General features: G+C 42.0%; 1 protein-coding gene and 1 long non-coding RNA gene across 2 annotated transcripts in view; one reads left to right on the top strand and one right to left on the bottom strand.

Annotated features, from left to right (window-relative positions):
• The window catches only part of fbrsl1 (fibrosin-like 1), a 242,858-nt gene that overhangs the window by 64,956 nt on the left and 160,402 nt on the right, over positions 1-17,500 (top strand).
• On the bottom strand, positions 4,527-12,095 carry LOC124380463. The gene is made up of 2 exons (XR_006924680.1): positions 11,951-12,095; positions 4,527-6,638 (listed from the first exon to the last, which is right to left on the bottom strand). It is a non-coding gene; the product is annotated as an uncharacterized LOC124380463 (long non-coding RNA).

Raw genomic sequence — 17,500 nt, 5'->3', positions numbered from 1 at the left:
ATTAGTTTTATTTCACACAAATCCTGGTTCGTGGTTAACATGTTGCTAGGTAACCTTTTACTAATCATGCAGTACCCTTTGCGAAACATTTGGACCCTCATCCTTAGCGCAGATGTTTTGATTAAATACGCTGCTAGCAGTTGTCAGCTGTTGCCATTTTAATAACCAGTGGCTAACAACATGCTAGCAAGGATGCAGCTATTTCAGTACCTACCAATGTAATGTTTGTTAGCGTAATTCTGATTGGCAAAATTACCATGCTAATTTCACCTCATGCACACTATTTTTGCTAATGCTACATCTATTTGATTCCAGCGTTAGTGATGCTCTACTTTTAGCATTAGCTATTGTGGGCTGCTGTTTAACAATGCTAGCTTTGGTAGGCGTAGTTCGATTCTAAATAAAGATTTATATATTTTTCTAAATAAAAAACGTTAATCATGTTCATCACGTCACTGATGAGCTGCTGGCTAATGAGGACCCTCCACCTTTGAGAAATCTGGGCTGTGTTCTGCTAGCAATATTGACTTTGTTTGTAAAATGGGAATATGGTTATCATCGTAAATATTTTAGAAACTTTGTAGCTTTTTCTCTTAGCATTGCTGTCAAAGCTATATGCTAATATTTCAGGCATGAATGTTAATTTTAACTTGGTTTAGCAAAGTGGCCTGCTGTTTACTGCATTACATTTTTACTTCAGACTTCAGAGTTTGTGATTTGTGGTAATTAGCATGTTGAGTGTGTGTTTAGTGCAATTCCTGTAGCAGATGAAGGTGTTCCTGTTCATGTTTGAGGCAGACGAATGTTGGACGGAGAGAATTTCAGAGACAGATTGTCTATGTTTGAGGCTCGATGTCGTCCTGCTGAGTTATTAATACACTCTGAGTGCGCTAGCTGTGCTGAAACACGCTAGTCATAATGAAAACCTCCATGTAGCTGGACGTCTTCACGCAAACCTGCAGCACACAGGTGCTACCTCTACGGGGAGGTTAAACCTGCCGTTAGCACCCACTTCACCTCTTAGCATGCTAACCTGTCTCGCTAATAACACACACGATGCCATGGAGACACCGTGCTAACTTTCTGGCTGGAAATACTTCATCGGAGATAGTAAGTAGAAAATATATGTGGCTGGACCATGTTAGCATTTTTTTATTAGCATTACTTATAAATGTTTCATACATATAAACATTGGTATTAGCATCGTTTTTACTTCATGAATTATGTTTAGCATGGATTAGCATGCTAGACTTAGGTGAAGTCTGATGTTAGATCATTGCCAGATGAGTTTTAGGTAGTATAAAGTGTCTTTGGCATTCGTAAGCTAGCACTAGGCTAGTCACGTATCAATCAGACAATATTCAGCAAGTCATTGCATTTGTTTGGGTCATAAAATATACATTTGTGGCATTTAGCAGACGTCTTTGTCCACAACGACATCAATTAAATCAATGCGTAATTAATTCATTAAATTATGATTTAAAATACCATCCATCTTATTAATTTATATCATATGGTGTATTGTATCATTTAAAACGTGTAGCTGTTTATTACAGTAAAACATCATATAGCATATACCACGTATCATGTGGTAACAAAGTGGTATAGTAGTGTACAGTTTCATAATGTGTCGTATTGTACATCATCGTACGTATTGTCTGATATCATATACTTTAGAATTGTGCAGTATTACATCGTATTGTACAGTTTTGTGTAGTATTGTAAAATATCGTATCGTAATATATCATACAATATCATATTGTTTTATATCGTATCGTACAATATTGTACTGTATAGTATTGTACAATAGCAGATCGTAGCGTATTGTGCAATATCATATCGTAATCATCGTAATGTATATCATATTGTACAGTAGCGTTTATACTGTATAGTATATCATTATATAGTAACAAAAGTCGTATCATAATATTCCAATGTATTGTATCGTTTCATTTGTAACATATAGTATTGTACATTATCGTATCATATAGAGACATAGTATTTATATTCATTTGTATAGTATAGCGATACGGCTTCATAAAGTGCTGTATCGCATAGTTCGCATTATAAGTATACTTTTGTATTGTAAAACCACATCATATATATATTCATATATAGTTAAAATTTTTCTTAATGTTTTGTTTAACATTCCATTGTAAAGTATTATATTACATTAAATAGTAAATAGTATCATACGATAGCATATTGTGTAGTAACATATATCGTATAGTATAATTTATTCTGTAAATTATTCCATATTGTATAATATTGCATTGTATTGTAGTGTACAAAATCGTGAACTATTTTAACAAATAATATTGTACAGTTTTGGGTAGTAAAATATATCGTATCGTACAATATTGCATTGTGTCATGATGTAGCATTTGGTATGAGATTGTATTTTATATCATATCGATAAGTATTGTATTAAATAGTATTGTTTTGTATGATATTGTATAGTATCGTATTGAATAGTATTATATCAAATAGTATCATATTGTATTGTATTGTGTCATATTGTATCGTATTAAATAGTATCGTATTGTATTGAATAGTATTGTATCTAATAGTATCGTTTGGTATTGTATAGTATCGTATTGAATACCATATTATTTTGTTGTGTGGACACCTGATATATAATCCCGTAACAGCGACTTCTGTTTGTTTAGCACTGTAGTGAACAGGCCACGCCCACTAGCACCATGCACGCCTTGTCGCATGCTAGCATGAACACAGAGTATATATTGGACGTTGCATTACAGAGTGCTGACACGCTGCTGATACACACACGTCATGTTCCTCATCCTGGAAGCGATCTGAAGGAGCGTCACATGCGTCCGAATGCCGGGCCAACTTCATTACCGCACCAGATGGACTGACAATTAGCTTCCATTTCCCTGGATGAAGAAGGAAAAGAGGAGCGAGGGAGGAGGAAATGAGGTTGTGGGTGAAGGAGGAGGAGGTGGAGGTAGAGGAGGAGGATGTGGGGTGCAGTGGAAAAGTAATGGTTTTTGTTTTCATTTACATGGCGAGTTATTCCATTTTAATGCAGCACCTCTGGGGGGAAGCAACATTAAAAGGCTGTCGTTGAGTAATGGAGTTTAACGGCGAGCGGGGACGAGACATGCAGAAATGAAATTAGCAATTTGGCGCGGTGATTAGGCGTCCCACTGAGGCACTTCCTGCTGATTTAAGGACACGAGACGTTAAGGGACTTCACATCGTGTTACATCTCAAGGTTAAATCCGAACAGAAGGCACGTAGCCAAGGGGTGGGAGAGGGGCATGTCATACACACATCACACACGAATCATACATCATACACACATTATACATCATACACACGTCATACACACATCATATACACGAATCATACATCATACACACATTATACATCATACACATCACACACACGAATCATATATCATACACACATTATACATCATACACACACATCATATACATCATACACACATTATACATCATACACACATACACACATCATATACACGAATCATACATCATACACACATTATACATCATACACACATCACACATAATCATACATCATATACACATCATACACACGCTATACACACATCATATACATGAATCATACATCATACACATTATACATCATATACACACATCACACACGAATCATATATCATACACATTATACATCATACACACGCTATACACACATCATATACACACATCATACATCATACACATTATACATCATACACACATACACACACACACACGAATCATATATCATACATCATACATTATACATCATACACACGTATACACACATCATATACACATTATACATCATATACATCATATACACATTATACATCATACATACACACATTATACATCATATACATCATACACATTATACATCATACACACATATATACATCATACACGTCATATACACATCACACACACGAATCATACATCATACACATCACACACACGAATCATACAACATACACACATTATACATCATACACACGTCATACACACATCACACACGAATCATACGTCATACACACATTATACATCATACACACATTATACATCATACACACGTCATATACACATCACACACATATTATACATAATACACACATTATACATCATACACACATTACAAGATTGTAACATGATTATACACACAATAACACATGAAACACTTATTATAAGATCTTATACACATCAAAGACATGAATACATTATAACACATACACACAACATGCACACATTATACCATGTCGTGACTTGGTTTTGACTCACTGAGATTATGAGTAAGAGTCGGCGAGTAAGCACTAGGAGAGGTGTTGATAAAGGGTCTGTACCTGTATATGGGTTGGAAGATGTTCAGCCTGTTTCTGTTTCACTAAAAAGTCTAGTAGAAGATTAGTGACACTGTTCCGCTCAGGCACCAAATACTAGGTAAAGGGTGCCAATGTCTTTATGGTTAGTTGAGAAAAATCAGCGCGTGATTGTCACAGGTAGGATGGCCGAGGGCTAGGCGGTGGATTGTAGCTCCATGAACAAAGGTTTAAATCCTTTTCCTATCATAAAAGCTTTGTGGTGTATAACACGTTGGATTGCAAATTCAGATATGTAGGTTGAGTCCCTGCTGGGGCTCAAAAGAGAGAGAAAAGCATGAGACAATCAGGGTAGAACCTACATGTGTGTGTGTGTGTGTGTTTATATATAAAGAGAGAGAATAATAGAGAGAGAAGAATGACTGTGTGTGTGTGTGTGTGTGTGTGTGTGTGTGTGTGTATGTTTTTCCTTCCTGATTTCCTTCTTGGTTTCTTTTCTGCTTCTGTCCTGTCTCACTCAATAACCCCAGAGAGAGACGTCAAAGAGAGACCTGTCTTGTTGTTGATGCCCCCACCCAGAAACCCCCTCGTCCGTCATTGCCCCCCTCTGTCCCTCCCCTTGATCCCGAGTCAGATCTGTTTAAAGGTGTGTGTGAGTTACGCTCGGGTCTCTGAGGCCTCAGCTGGCTCAGTAATAAAGCAGTTCGAGGATGCAAATACACTTTACTGTAACAGGCCGTGTTCAATTCCCCGTGTGACAGATGGGGCCGTGTTTCATCCGCATCCCCTCAGGGCTCCACAAATCAGAGCGCTGCGTTCGCTGCCAGAGCCGAGCAGAAAGGACATTTCCTCTCTCTCTCTCTCTCTCTCTCTCTCTCTCTCTCTCTCGTCTCATCTTTCTCCAGGGACCAGGGATGAGGCGTGTCCTCATGGGAATGTTTGGCTTTAGTGAAAAAGAAACACTGCTAATTGGACTGATTTATTTTTTCTTCCTTTGCTTCAGTAGTCTTCATTAACCTTCCTTTCAGTCAGATAGAGCTGGAAAATATCAACATCCTCATCCTCATCCTCACAGCTCTTCATCAACAGAGCTAACGAATTCCCATCACGCCACTTCACCATACCACACTCCATACACACACACACCACACACAACGTAACACATTGTAATGCACACGTTGTAACACACAGCTCATAACACATACATTTGTAACACAGTAACATTTTAACGCACGCATAGTAATATGTTAACACACACATCATACATTGTAACACACATCATAACACATTGTAACACACATTTTAACATTGTAACACAATCATTGTAACACATCGTAAAACATGTTAGCATGCATATTGTTGTGCATTTTAACACAACACACTGTACCACATATTGTATCGCATCATTACATTTACACTCACATCATAAACTTTTTACACACTTTTTTACACCTTATATGCACATGATTGGCTATTGTCTGTGTGATTGACAGGCGAATGAATGCTGGCCCCACCCACTCAGTTTACAGACACAGAGTGATGAAGAAGTGAATTCTCTCACGATCTTTATGGATTCCGTGTGTTTTCAATAATCTGTTGGACAGGATTGTGGGATTGCCATAAAGTGCATTTTGGTGGTATTACAGTATTACAGATTGGATGGTGATCTGACTGAAGATCTGATGATCTCTGGATGGAAAAAAGAAATGACCTTTCAGAATCATATGATGGGAAAGTAATATATGGCAGTGGGTTTGATGTTTGAGTGGGTTACAGATCTGATGATGGATGATGAACGATGATCAGATCTGATTGGACAGTAAACGATGAACAGCTTGGACGATGAACAAATTGACAAAAAACGATACACAAATCTGATTGGACAATGAACAGATGTGATTGAATGATAAATTATAAATAGATCTGATTGGACAATTAACATTTATCAGATCTAATTGAATGATAAATGATGAACAGATCTGATTGGACGATGAACGATGAATGCATCACGTTCAGTTGTTGATCGGTGTGGCAACGTTGCTCTTTGATGAAGGTATCACTGTGGCTGTCTGATCTCACCGACACCCCCTGAAAACTTCACCTTCATGGCATGAAAACAAAACACAGTGATCAGATTTGCCGTTAATGAAAGGGGACGAGTGAACGAGGGCGTTTGCTCTGCAGCCTACGATGGATCTTGAATCTTTTCTTTTTTCCGTTAGCTCGAGTGCCTCGTTAGTGCCATTACTTTTGCACTGTGCTGTAAATCGATCTCCCAATCAGCGAGCACGATCTGAAAACCACACACACACACACACACACACACACACACCAACCGCAGAAAGAAAAAAGCGAGTGAGATACAGGAAAGAGAGAAAGCTGAACCCACTGAGTTTTCCACCAGTGGGGTTTTTAGTTTTTTATGGTTGAGACAGCGGCGCTTTGTGTCTCACTTCTCAGCGTGAGAGAGAAAATAAACGTCCTGCCACAAGATGAAGCGATAAACAGAGCGAGGGAAAAAATTGCAGATGCAGAAAGAAAGAAAGAGATATAGATTACTCTGAAAAAGAGAGAGACAAGAAAATATCCAGAATGATAAAAAGGTTACAGACTGAGAGAGACATTGAGGAGACAGACAGACAGAGAGAGAGAGAGAGAGAGAGAGAGACAGAGACAGAGAGAGAGAGAGAGAGAGACATTGAGAGACAGACAGAGAGAGAGAGAGAGAGAGAGAAAGAGCAAGAGAGAATGGAGAGACAATGAGAAGGACAAAGAGAAACGACAGGTCAGAAGGACAGAAAAAGAAACAGACACAGAAAGGCAGTGATGGAGAAAGAGAGAGAACAAATGAGACAGAAAGAGAAACTGAAAAGGAGACAATAAGAAGAGACAGTGAGAGCGAGACATTGGGAGACAAATAGAAAAGGGATTCAGAGGAATGAGACACAGAGACATGGAATGTTGGAGAAAATGGAAGAGATACAAAAAAGGATACAGTGAGGCTGAGACAGAAATTTAAAGAGAGACATTGAGAAAGAGAAACAGTGTGAGAGAACAGGGCAGAAAAAAGACCAATGAGACAGAAAGAGAAACTGAAAAAGTGAGACAAAGTGAGAGAGAAATGAAGAGAGACAGAAAAATGAAAGAGATACAGAAAGGAAGATAAAAGAGGGTAGCCACGTTTACATGTGCACTTTATTTCCATTCTAATCCGTCATGGTGTTTACATGAGACGTTCTCTAATCCGTCATGGTGTTTACATGAGACGTTCTCTAATCCGACATGGTGTTTACATGAGACGTTCTCTAATCCGACATGGTGTTTACATGAGACGTTCTCTAATCCGACATGGTGTTTACATGAGACGTTCTCTAATCCGACATGGTGTTTACATGAGACGTTCTCTAATCCGACATGGTGTTTACATGAGACGTTCTCTAATCCGTCATGGTGTTTACATGAAACGTTCTCTAATCCGTCATGGTGTTTACATGAGACGTTCTCTAATCCATCATGGTGTTTACATGAAACGTTCTCTAATCCGTCATGGTGTTTACATGAGACGTTCTCTAATCCGACATGGTGTTTACATGAGACGTTCTCTAATCCGACATGGTGTTTACATGAGGCGTTCTCTAATCCGACATGGTGTTTACATGAAACGTTCTCTAATCCGACATGGTGTTTACATGAGACGCGTTCTCTAATCCGACATGGTGTTTACATGAGGCGTTCTCTAATCCGTCATGGTGTTTACATGAGCGTTCTCTAATCCGTCATGGTGTTTACATGAGACGTTCTCTAATCCATCATGGTGTTTACATGAGGCGTTCTCTAATCCGTCATGGTGTTTACATGAGGCGTTCTCTAATCCGACATGGTGTTTACATGAGGCGTTCTCTAATCCGACATGGTGTTTACATGAGACGTTCTCTAATCCGACATGGTGTTTACATGAGCGTTCTCTAATCCGTCATGGTGTTTACATGAGGCGTTCTCTAATCCGACATGGTGTTTACATGAGCGTTCTCTAATCCGTCATGGTGTTTACATGAGCGTTCTCTAATCCGTCATGGTGTTTACATGAGACGTTCTCTAATCCGACATGGTGTTTACATGAGACATTCTCTAATCCATCATGGTGTTTACATGAAACGTTCTCTAATCAGACATGGTGTTTACATGAGACGTTCTCTAATCCGTCATGGTGTTTACATGAGACGTTCTCTAATCCGACATGGTGTTTACATGAGACGTTCTCTAATCCGACATGGTGTTTACATGAGACGTTCTCTAATCCGACATGGTGTTTACATGAGACGTTCTCTAATCCGTCATGGTGTTTACATGAAACGTTCTCTAATCCGTCATGGTGTTTACATGAGACGTTCTCTAATCCGACATGGTGTTTACATGAAACGTTCTCTAATCCGTCATGGTGTTTACATGAGACGTTCTCTAATCCGACATGGTGTTTACATGAGACGTTCTCTAATCCGTCATGGTGTTTACATGAGACGTTCTCTAATCCGTCATGGTGTTTACATGAAACGTTCTCTAATCCGTCATGGTGTTTACATGAGACGTTCTCTAATCCGACATGGTGTTTACATGAGACGTTCTCTAATCCGTCATGGTGTTTACATGAGACGTTCTCTAATCCGACATGGTGTTTACATGAGACGTTCTCTAATCCGTCATGGTGTGTTCGTGTACCGGTGCACACATTAGCCTGTGTTCTGTTTGCCAGCTTTTATTCCTGCACACTATTTTTATGTAGCGTTTCTCGTTAGCAACAGTGTGAATTTGTAGACATACTACTGCTGGAAGATATGAGGAGAAGACGAGTGCAGGAAGCTGAGCTTTTTGGTTTCTGTGCATCTCTAAGGAGCATCTGAATTTTGCTTCTCCATCCTCTGAAAAGCAGAAGCGTGTGGATGTAGTGAGGACCTGTGCTGGAATTTAGTGACCTTGAATGGAAATGAATCTTTTGCATGAGTCGGCGGTGATTCACATGTTTGACCATCAGAATCGAATTCCTCTGATTATGCATGTCGCGCTTGTTTTATACAAACTCGGACGCTGCTCAGAAAACCGTGTTCTCAAGAGCACAGTAAAAAATACGAGATCTGATACGGATGGCAGGCGAACAGGAAGCTTCCGAAATCGCACGAGATTTGGGGAAGCGTGTTTAGAATGGGTCTAATTAATGGCAGTAATCTGTTCAACAAGGCAGATTTGAACTTTGTTCGGTTTATAGAGCGGTTTATCCCATACCTCCCCAACCCTTTACAATTTCCTTCAGTTTGGTCATTTTTTCCCACTGAGGTGTTTACATGGAGCATTTTCATTCAGACTTTTACACTAATTACATGCTCCATGTAAACACACCTAGTGAGAGATAACAAATGAGACAGAAAGAGAAACCAGGAGACAGTGAGACAGAGACCGATAGTGGGAGAGGAATGGATAAACAAGAAAGGGAGAAAGGAGACCATGAGACAGGGACATTGGGAGACAACAGGATAAAAGGAGACAGTGAGACAGAAAAAGAGGGACATTAAAGAGGGTAGATTTTGATGATGTCATGACGTGTGTCCTGGTCCTGCGGCACAGTCTGATGGAGACGCGTCACCATTTCTATTTTTCGGGGGATTTGATTGAACAGCGTCTCAGTGGGAGGAAAGAGAGACGAGTCGCTGCTCAGAGACGGTGATTAGACCCAAAATCAAATGAGCCGGCGAGCGCTACGGGGCGAAGAGGGGGGGAGAAGAAAGAGGAGAAGAAAACGGCGTCGGCCCACCATTAACGGAGAGAGAGAGAAAGAGAGAGAGCAGGGTGGGATTGATGTGCATCATCACCTCAGGAAGTTTCACAGCGAGAAAATTAAAAGGATTTTTCATCCCTGACTTTCTGCTCTCGTCTCGAACCACAACCCGGAGAGTGATGTCGTAAAAAAGCGCCGTTAGACCTGAAATCTCCTGATGAACACACACTCTCACACACACTCACACACACACACACACACACACACACACACACACACACACACGCGCACAATCTCACACACACACACACACACACGCACACACACACACACTCACACACACACGCACACACGCACACACACACACACACACACGCACACACACACACACACACACTCACACACACACATACACACTCACACACACACACACACACACTCACACACACACACACACATACACACTCACACACTCACACACACACACACACGCACACACACACACACTTTAAAGACTTCAAGGATATGGAGACGTCTGGATGGGAGACAGGACTCAGAAATACGTCTCACCTCCACCTGTGTCTTATTTTTATTAAAAATATGAATTATTCATAATAAGCTAAAATTTGATATTGTCCTCTTAAAAAGTTTATAGAACATCAGATCTGAGTGTCTGATCAACATTAATCAGCATCTGGTCAAAAATCCTGAGCTGCAGATCTGCAACACTGACACTGAAACTAGCAATGTGGGAGTGGCCTAATATTCTAATGAGCTCACTTGATTGACAGCTTTTTGTCTGGGAGTCCTTAACAGTTTTTGTTTGCTATTAAATTTGCTAGGTTGTAGCTGCCTGATGCTAGCTCCTCGATCCGTACTGATCCTCCCCGATCCGTACTGTTCCTCCCCGATCCGTACTGATCCTCCCCGATCCGTACTGATCCTCCCCGATCCGTACTGATCCTCCCGATCCGTACTGATCCTCCCCGATCCGTACTGATCCTCCCTGATCCGTACTGTTCCTCCCCGATCCGTACTGATCCTCCCCGATCCATACTGTTCCTCCCGATCCGTACTGTTCCTCCCGATCCATACTGTTCCTCCCCGATCCATACTGATCCTCCCTGATCCATACTACACCACCCGATCCGTACTGATCCTCCCTGATCCGTACTGATCCTCCCCGATCCGTACTGATCCTCCCCGATCCGTACTGATCCTCCCCGATCCATACTACCCCACCTAAACCATACTGATCCTCCCCCAGATATAAATACACATTTTTGGATGAAGTTGATAAAACTATAAATACGGATCGAGTAGTGACAGTTAGATTACCTTCCTGTCACTAAGTGAACTGAATTATGGTTATTTTAGCGCACACTTTTGTGAAATCTAACTCTCTTTCTCTCTCTCTCTCTCTCTCTCTCTCTCTCTCTCTCTCTCCCTCTCTCTCTCTCTCTCTCTCTCCCCTCCCTCTCTCTCTCTCTCTCTCTCTCTCTCACTCTTTCTCTCCCTCTCTTTCCCTCCCCCTCCCTCTCTCTTTCCCCCCTCCCTCTCACTACCCCACTCCTCTCTCAGCTCTGTGCAGTCCATTAGCCACGCTGGTCGTTAGCGATAACCAAAGGGAAGCTATTAGAGAGAGCGCCGTGGTAACAGCGTGCAGTGGCTCATCGGCTCGGGTCCAAATCTCGATTAAACACAAAGGCCACAGGGTTTCAAACGCTTTTAATCGACTATCGGCTGATAAAGATAGAACAAGAGAGAGACATGATGAGGGAGACGGGGGTAGAGGAAAGGAAAGAGAGAGAGAGAGAGAGAGAGAGAGAGAGACTAACGTTATGATGATTAGTTTCTGTTTCTTTGGTCTGTTACTCCATGCTGCTCTGAGCTCTGGGCCGTGATGAGGTCTCTGGTCAGGTGGTGATGAGGTCTCTGTGGTCAGGTGGTGATGGTGTCTCTGGTCAGGTGGTGATGAGGTCTCTGGTCAGGTGGTGATGAGGTCTCTGGTCAGGTGGTGATGAGGTCTCTGTGGTCAGGTGGTGATGAGGTCTCTGGTCAGGTGGTGATGAGGTCTCTGTGGTCAGGTGGTGATGTCTTTGGTCAGGTGGTGATGGTGTCTCTCTGGTCAGGTGGTGATGAGGTATCTGGTCAGGTGGTGATGAGGTCTCTGGTCAGGTGGTGATGAGGTCTCTGTGGTCAGGTGGTGATGAGGTCTCTGGTCAGGTGGTGATGAGGTCTCTGGTCAGGTGGTGATGAGGTCTCTGTGGTCAGGTGGTGATGAGGTCTCTGGTCAGGTGGTGATGAGGTCTCTGTGGTCAGGTGGTGATGAGGTATCTGGTCAGGTGGTGATGAGGTCTCTGGTCAGGTGGTGATGAGGTCTCTGTGGTCAGGTGGTGATGAGGTATCTGGTCAGGTGGTGATGAGGTCTCTGGTCAGGTGGTGATGAGGTCTCTGTGGTCAGGTGGTGATGAGGTCTCTGTGGTCAGGTGGTGATGAGGTCTCTGTGGTCAGGTGGTGATGAGGTCTCTGTGACAGTAGTGCAGGATTGTATTATATCGGGTCCACTGTGCGTTGATTCTGTGAAGTTTCTGGTTGTAAGATGTAGTGAGAATGGAAGGAGTTTTCAGTGTTAGTGCTTTAGAGTCTAAAGTAAAAAGTCAAAGCGTTTCAGGACAGAGGAGTTCATCACTCATGTGAGACACCAAGTTCATGCGAGATGTTGGATTTATGTGAGACACCAAGTTCCTGCAAGACATGGGCCTTTATGCGAAACATTAAGTTTATGTCACTCTGGGTCCATGCGTGACTCTGAGTAAGATCAGGAGCTTTGAGGATGGATTTGGACTGTAGTTAATATCAACAGTCTGCTACAGTGACTCAGGACTACAGTTTGCTCTGATCTCCATCACTGCACCTCAACATCGTTTATCTGTAATAAATGGACATTTGGTGGAACCCAGATGAGGATGAGGTTCCCTCTTGAGTCTGGTTCCTCTCAAGGTTTCTTCCTTCTGCATCTCAGGGAGTTTTTCCTTCACCACAGTCTCCACCGACTTGTTCATCAGGGACAAACTTACACTTATGAAGAACATAATTTTTATCTCCACATTATCTGTGTAAAGCTGATCAATGTTCATTATTAAAAGCTCAATACAAATTAACATGAACTGAATTGAATTGAGATTCTGGGTCCATGCGAGATTCTGGGTCCATGCGAGATTCTGGGTCCATGTGAGATTCTGGGTCCATGTGAGATTTTGAGCTCTTGTGAGATTCTGGGTCCATGCGAGACGGGGCCTCATGCGGAGTGTCAGTCAGCATTACAGCTAACCGGCTCTCGGCCAAATCAGCCGCTAAATAAAGCGGTTTTAATTACGGGAGGAAAATGGGGATAATTGCGTTTGGTATCACACCGCCAGGAATTCAACACAGAAATGAAGCTAATTTAGTCTGGCTTTTTCACTGACGTGGTGAGAGACGGAGCAAACGGAAAACAAGCGGCAAGATGCCAGAGTTAATTTGGAAGCATGTCTGTGTAAAATAATGATGTGTGGGAGAGAGAGAGAGAGAGAGAGAGAGAGAGAGACAGATGGAGGTGTGTGTGGAGGGAGAGAAAGGAAGTGGTGTGTTCACAGTTCATTACTGCTTTATGTCTCTCGTTAATAAAAAGCAGAGCGCTACAAATGTGTCGATGGGGAGGTGTTTATATTTACACACAGTCTGAGGGAGAGAGAGAGAGAGAGAGAGAGAGAGAATAACCCTGTACACTACAGCATTTAGCTTTTTATTTTCCTTTTGTTCCAATGTGTGAGAAATTCACACCTAAAACCCACTACAGTCTCATTCTCACATACACACTGAGGTTTGTGTGTAATGGGTTGTTATGGTAACAGTAACAGAAGTATATTCTGCCCTGTTTAACCCCAGCCAGGGTAGAAAACTGTCTTAGACTGCATTCAGGAAGAACTGCAGCTGCCCACTGTGGTTTTATTCCATGACTTTCTCTCTTTATTGAGTGAAATAATAATAATATTAATAATAATAATAATAATAATAATAATAATAATAATAATAATAATAATAATAATAATAGTAAATGGCTTCAGCACATGCTGGAATATACTAAGACAAAATTAACATGCATGACCTGATTACTTATCAATAGGTGACCAATCATCTCTATCTGATCCCTCATCTCTACCTGATCCCTCATCTCTACTAGATTAAACATCAGTTGATCCCTCTTCACCAGTTGCTTCTTTTCATTAGTCGCTCCCTCTTCACTAGTTGATTCCTTGTCTCTATCAGATCCCTCATTAATGGTTGATCCCTCATCTTTATAAAAGCCCCCTCCTTACTATATCCCAGATCACTCATCTCTACCAGATTACTCATCTCTACCAGATCACTCATCTCTACCAGATCACTCATCTCTACCAGATCACTCATCTCTACCCGATCACTCATCTCTACCAGATCACTCATCTCTACCAGATCACTCATCTCTACCAGATCACTCATCTCTACCAGATCACTCAACAGTCACTTTCTTGTCTCTACAAATTCCGCTGGTTCTGTGCTGGAAGATAGAGAGACAGGCAAAAGTTCCTGTAATTACTTTCAGTCACAGTTTGCAAACCCTTCCACCCGCCTCTGCTTGGTGTCTCTCCCCGAGGGTGGTGTCTCTCTCCTCTTACTGGTATCGCCGAACTGAAACAGAGTGCAATGCTTAGTCTCATCAGCTGCAGGTGTTTCTTACCACTCGTTACCACAGTCTCCTTATGCTCTCCTGCACTTCCTCATTCCACCACCACGTCTCCTTGTCTTCCTTTCTATTTCCAGATGTCACACCAAGTACTTTTCTAGCTGCCTCCCTCATCACTCCTGCAGTAGTTGCCCAATCATCCAACACCTCCTTAACACCACTGAGCCTCTCTCTGACCTCTTCCCTGAACCTCACACTACACTCTTCCTCCTTCAGTTTCCACCATCTTATTCTTCTTTCAGTCCTCACTCTCCTCCTCTTCATCCTCGCCTCCAAAACCATCCTACAGACCACCATCCTATGCTGTCTAGCTACACTGTCCCCTGCCAACACCTTACAGTCGCCAATCTCCTTCAGGTTGCATCTCCTGCATAGCACATAGTCCACCTGTGTGCACCTTCCTCCACTCTTATCGTCACCCTATGATCCTCCTTCTTTTAAAATAAGTGTTCACCACTGCCATTTCCATCCTTTTAGCAAAATCTACCACCATCTGCCCTTCCACATTCCTCTCCTTAAAACCATACCTACCCATCACCTCCTCATCACCTCTGTTCCCTTCACCCACATGCCCATTAAAGTCCGCCCCAATCACTAACCGTTCTTTCCTAGGTACACCATCTACCACTTCATCTAATTCACTCCAGAATCTTTCCTTCTCCTCCATCTCACAGCCAACTTGTGGAGCATAGGCACTGATGACATTTATCATCATCCTTCAACTTCCACCTTCACGATCATCACCCTATCAGAAACTCTCTTCACCTCCACTACACTCTTACTGTACTCTTCCTTCAGAATCACCCCTACACCATTTCTCTTTCCATCCACACCATGATAAAACAGTTTAAACCCACCTCCAATGTTCCTGGCCTTACTCCCTTTCCACTTGGTCTCCTGAACACACAACATATCTACCTTTCTCCTCTCCATCATATCAGCTACCTCTCTCCCTTTACCCGTCATAGTACCAACATTTAAAATACCAACCCGAACCTCCACTCTCCTACACTGCTCCTTTCCTGCCGTCTCTGTAGGCGTCTTCCTCCTCTCCTTCTCCTCCTTGACCAACAGTAGCCCAATTTCCACGGTACCCTGTCGGCTAACGATACCTGTGGCGGTCGTTGTTAACCCGGACCTCGACCGATCCGGTATGAAATTCTCATTTGTGATCCGCATATTTGATTTGGCACGTGTTTTATGCTGGATGCCCTTCCTAACGCAACCCTCCCCATTTACCCGGGCTTGGGACCGGCACTAAGAATGCACTGGCTTGTGCCTCCCTAATGGCTGGGTTTCTCCATCACTGCACCTCAACATCGTTTATCTGTAATAAATGAACATTCAGTGGAACCCAGATGAGGATGAGGTTCCTTCTTGAGTCTGGTTCCTCTCAAGGTTTCTTCCTTCTGCATCTCAGGGAGTTTTTCCTTCACCACAGTCTCCACCGACTTGTTCATCAGGGACAAACTTACACTTATGAAGAACATAATTTTTATCTCCACATTATCTGTGTAAAGCTGATCAATGTTCATTATTAAAAGCTCAATACAAATTAACATGAACTGAATTGAATTGAGATTCTGGGTCCATGCGAGATTCTGGGTCTATGTGAGATTCTGAGCTCTTGCGAGATTTTGAGCTCTTGTGAGATTCTGGGTCCATGCGAGACGTGGGGCCTCATGCGGAGTGTCAGTCAGCATTACAGCTAACCGGCTCTCGGGCCAAATCAGCCGCTAAATAAAGCGGTTTTAATTACGGGGAGGAAAAATGGGGATAATTGCGTTTGGTATCACACCGCCAGGAATTCAACACAGAAATGAAGCTAATTTAGTCTGGCTTTTTCACTGACGTGGTGAGAGACGGAGCAACGGAAAACAAGCGGCAAGATGCCAGAGTTAATTTGGAAGCATGTCTGTGTAAAATAATGATGTGTGGGAGAGAGAGAGAGAGAGAGAGAGAGAGAGAGACAGATGGAGGTGTGTGTGGAGGGAGAGAGAAAGGAAGTGGTGTGTTCACAGTTCATTACTGCTTTGCGTCTCTCGTTAATAAAAAGCAGAGCGCTACAAATGTGTCGATGGGGAGGTGTTTATATTTACACACAGTCTGGAGAGAGAGAGAGAGAGAGAGAGAGAGAGAGAGAGAGAGAGAGAGAGAATAACCCTGTACACTACAGCATTTAGCTTTTTATTTTCCTTTTGTTCCAATGTGTGAGAAATTCACACCTAAAACCCACTACAGTCTCATTCTCACATACACACTGAGGTTTGTGTGTAATGGGGTTGTTATGGTAACAGTAACAGAAGTATATTCTGCCCTGTTTAACCCCCAGCCAGGGTAGAAAACTGTCTTAGACTGCATTCAGGAAGAACTGCAGCTGCCCACTGTGGTTTTATTCCATGACTTTCTCTCTTTTATTGAGTGAAATAATAATAATATTAATATAATAATAATAATAATAATAATAATAATAATAATAATAATAATAATAATAATAATAGTAAATGGCTTCAGCACATGCTGGAATATACTAAGACAAAATTAACATGCATGACCTGATTACTTATCAATAGGTGACCAATCATCTCTATCTGATCCCTCATCTCTACCTGATCCCTCA

The sequence above is a fragment of the Silurus meridionalis genome, chromosome 27 (genome assembly GCF_014805685.1).
Source record: "Silurus meridionalis isolate SWU-2019-XX chromosome 27, ASM1480568v1, whole genome shotgun sequence".
NCBI classification, from domain to species: Eukaryota; Metazoa; Chordata; class Actinopteri; order Siluriformes; family Siluridae; genus Silurus; species Silurus meridionalis.
The sequence above is the reverse complement of the archived record's forward strand: the minus strand, read 5'-3'. Positions and strand labels throughout refer to the sequence as shown.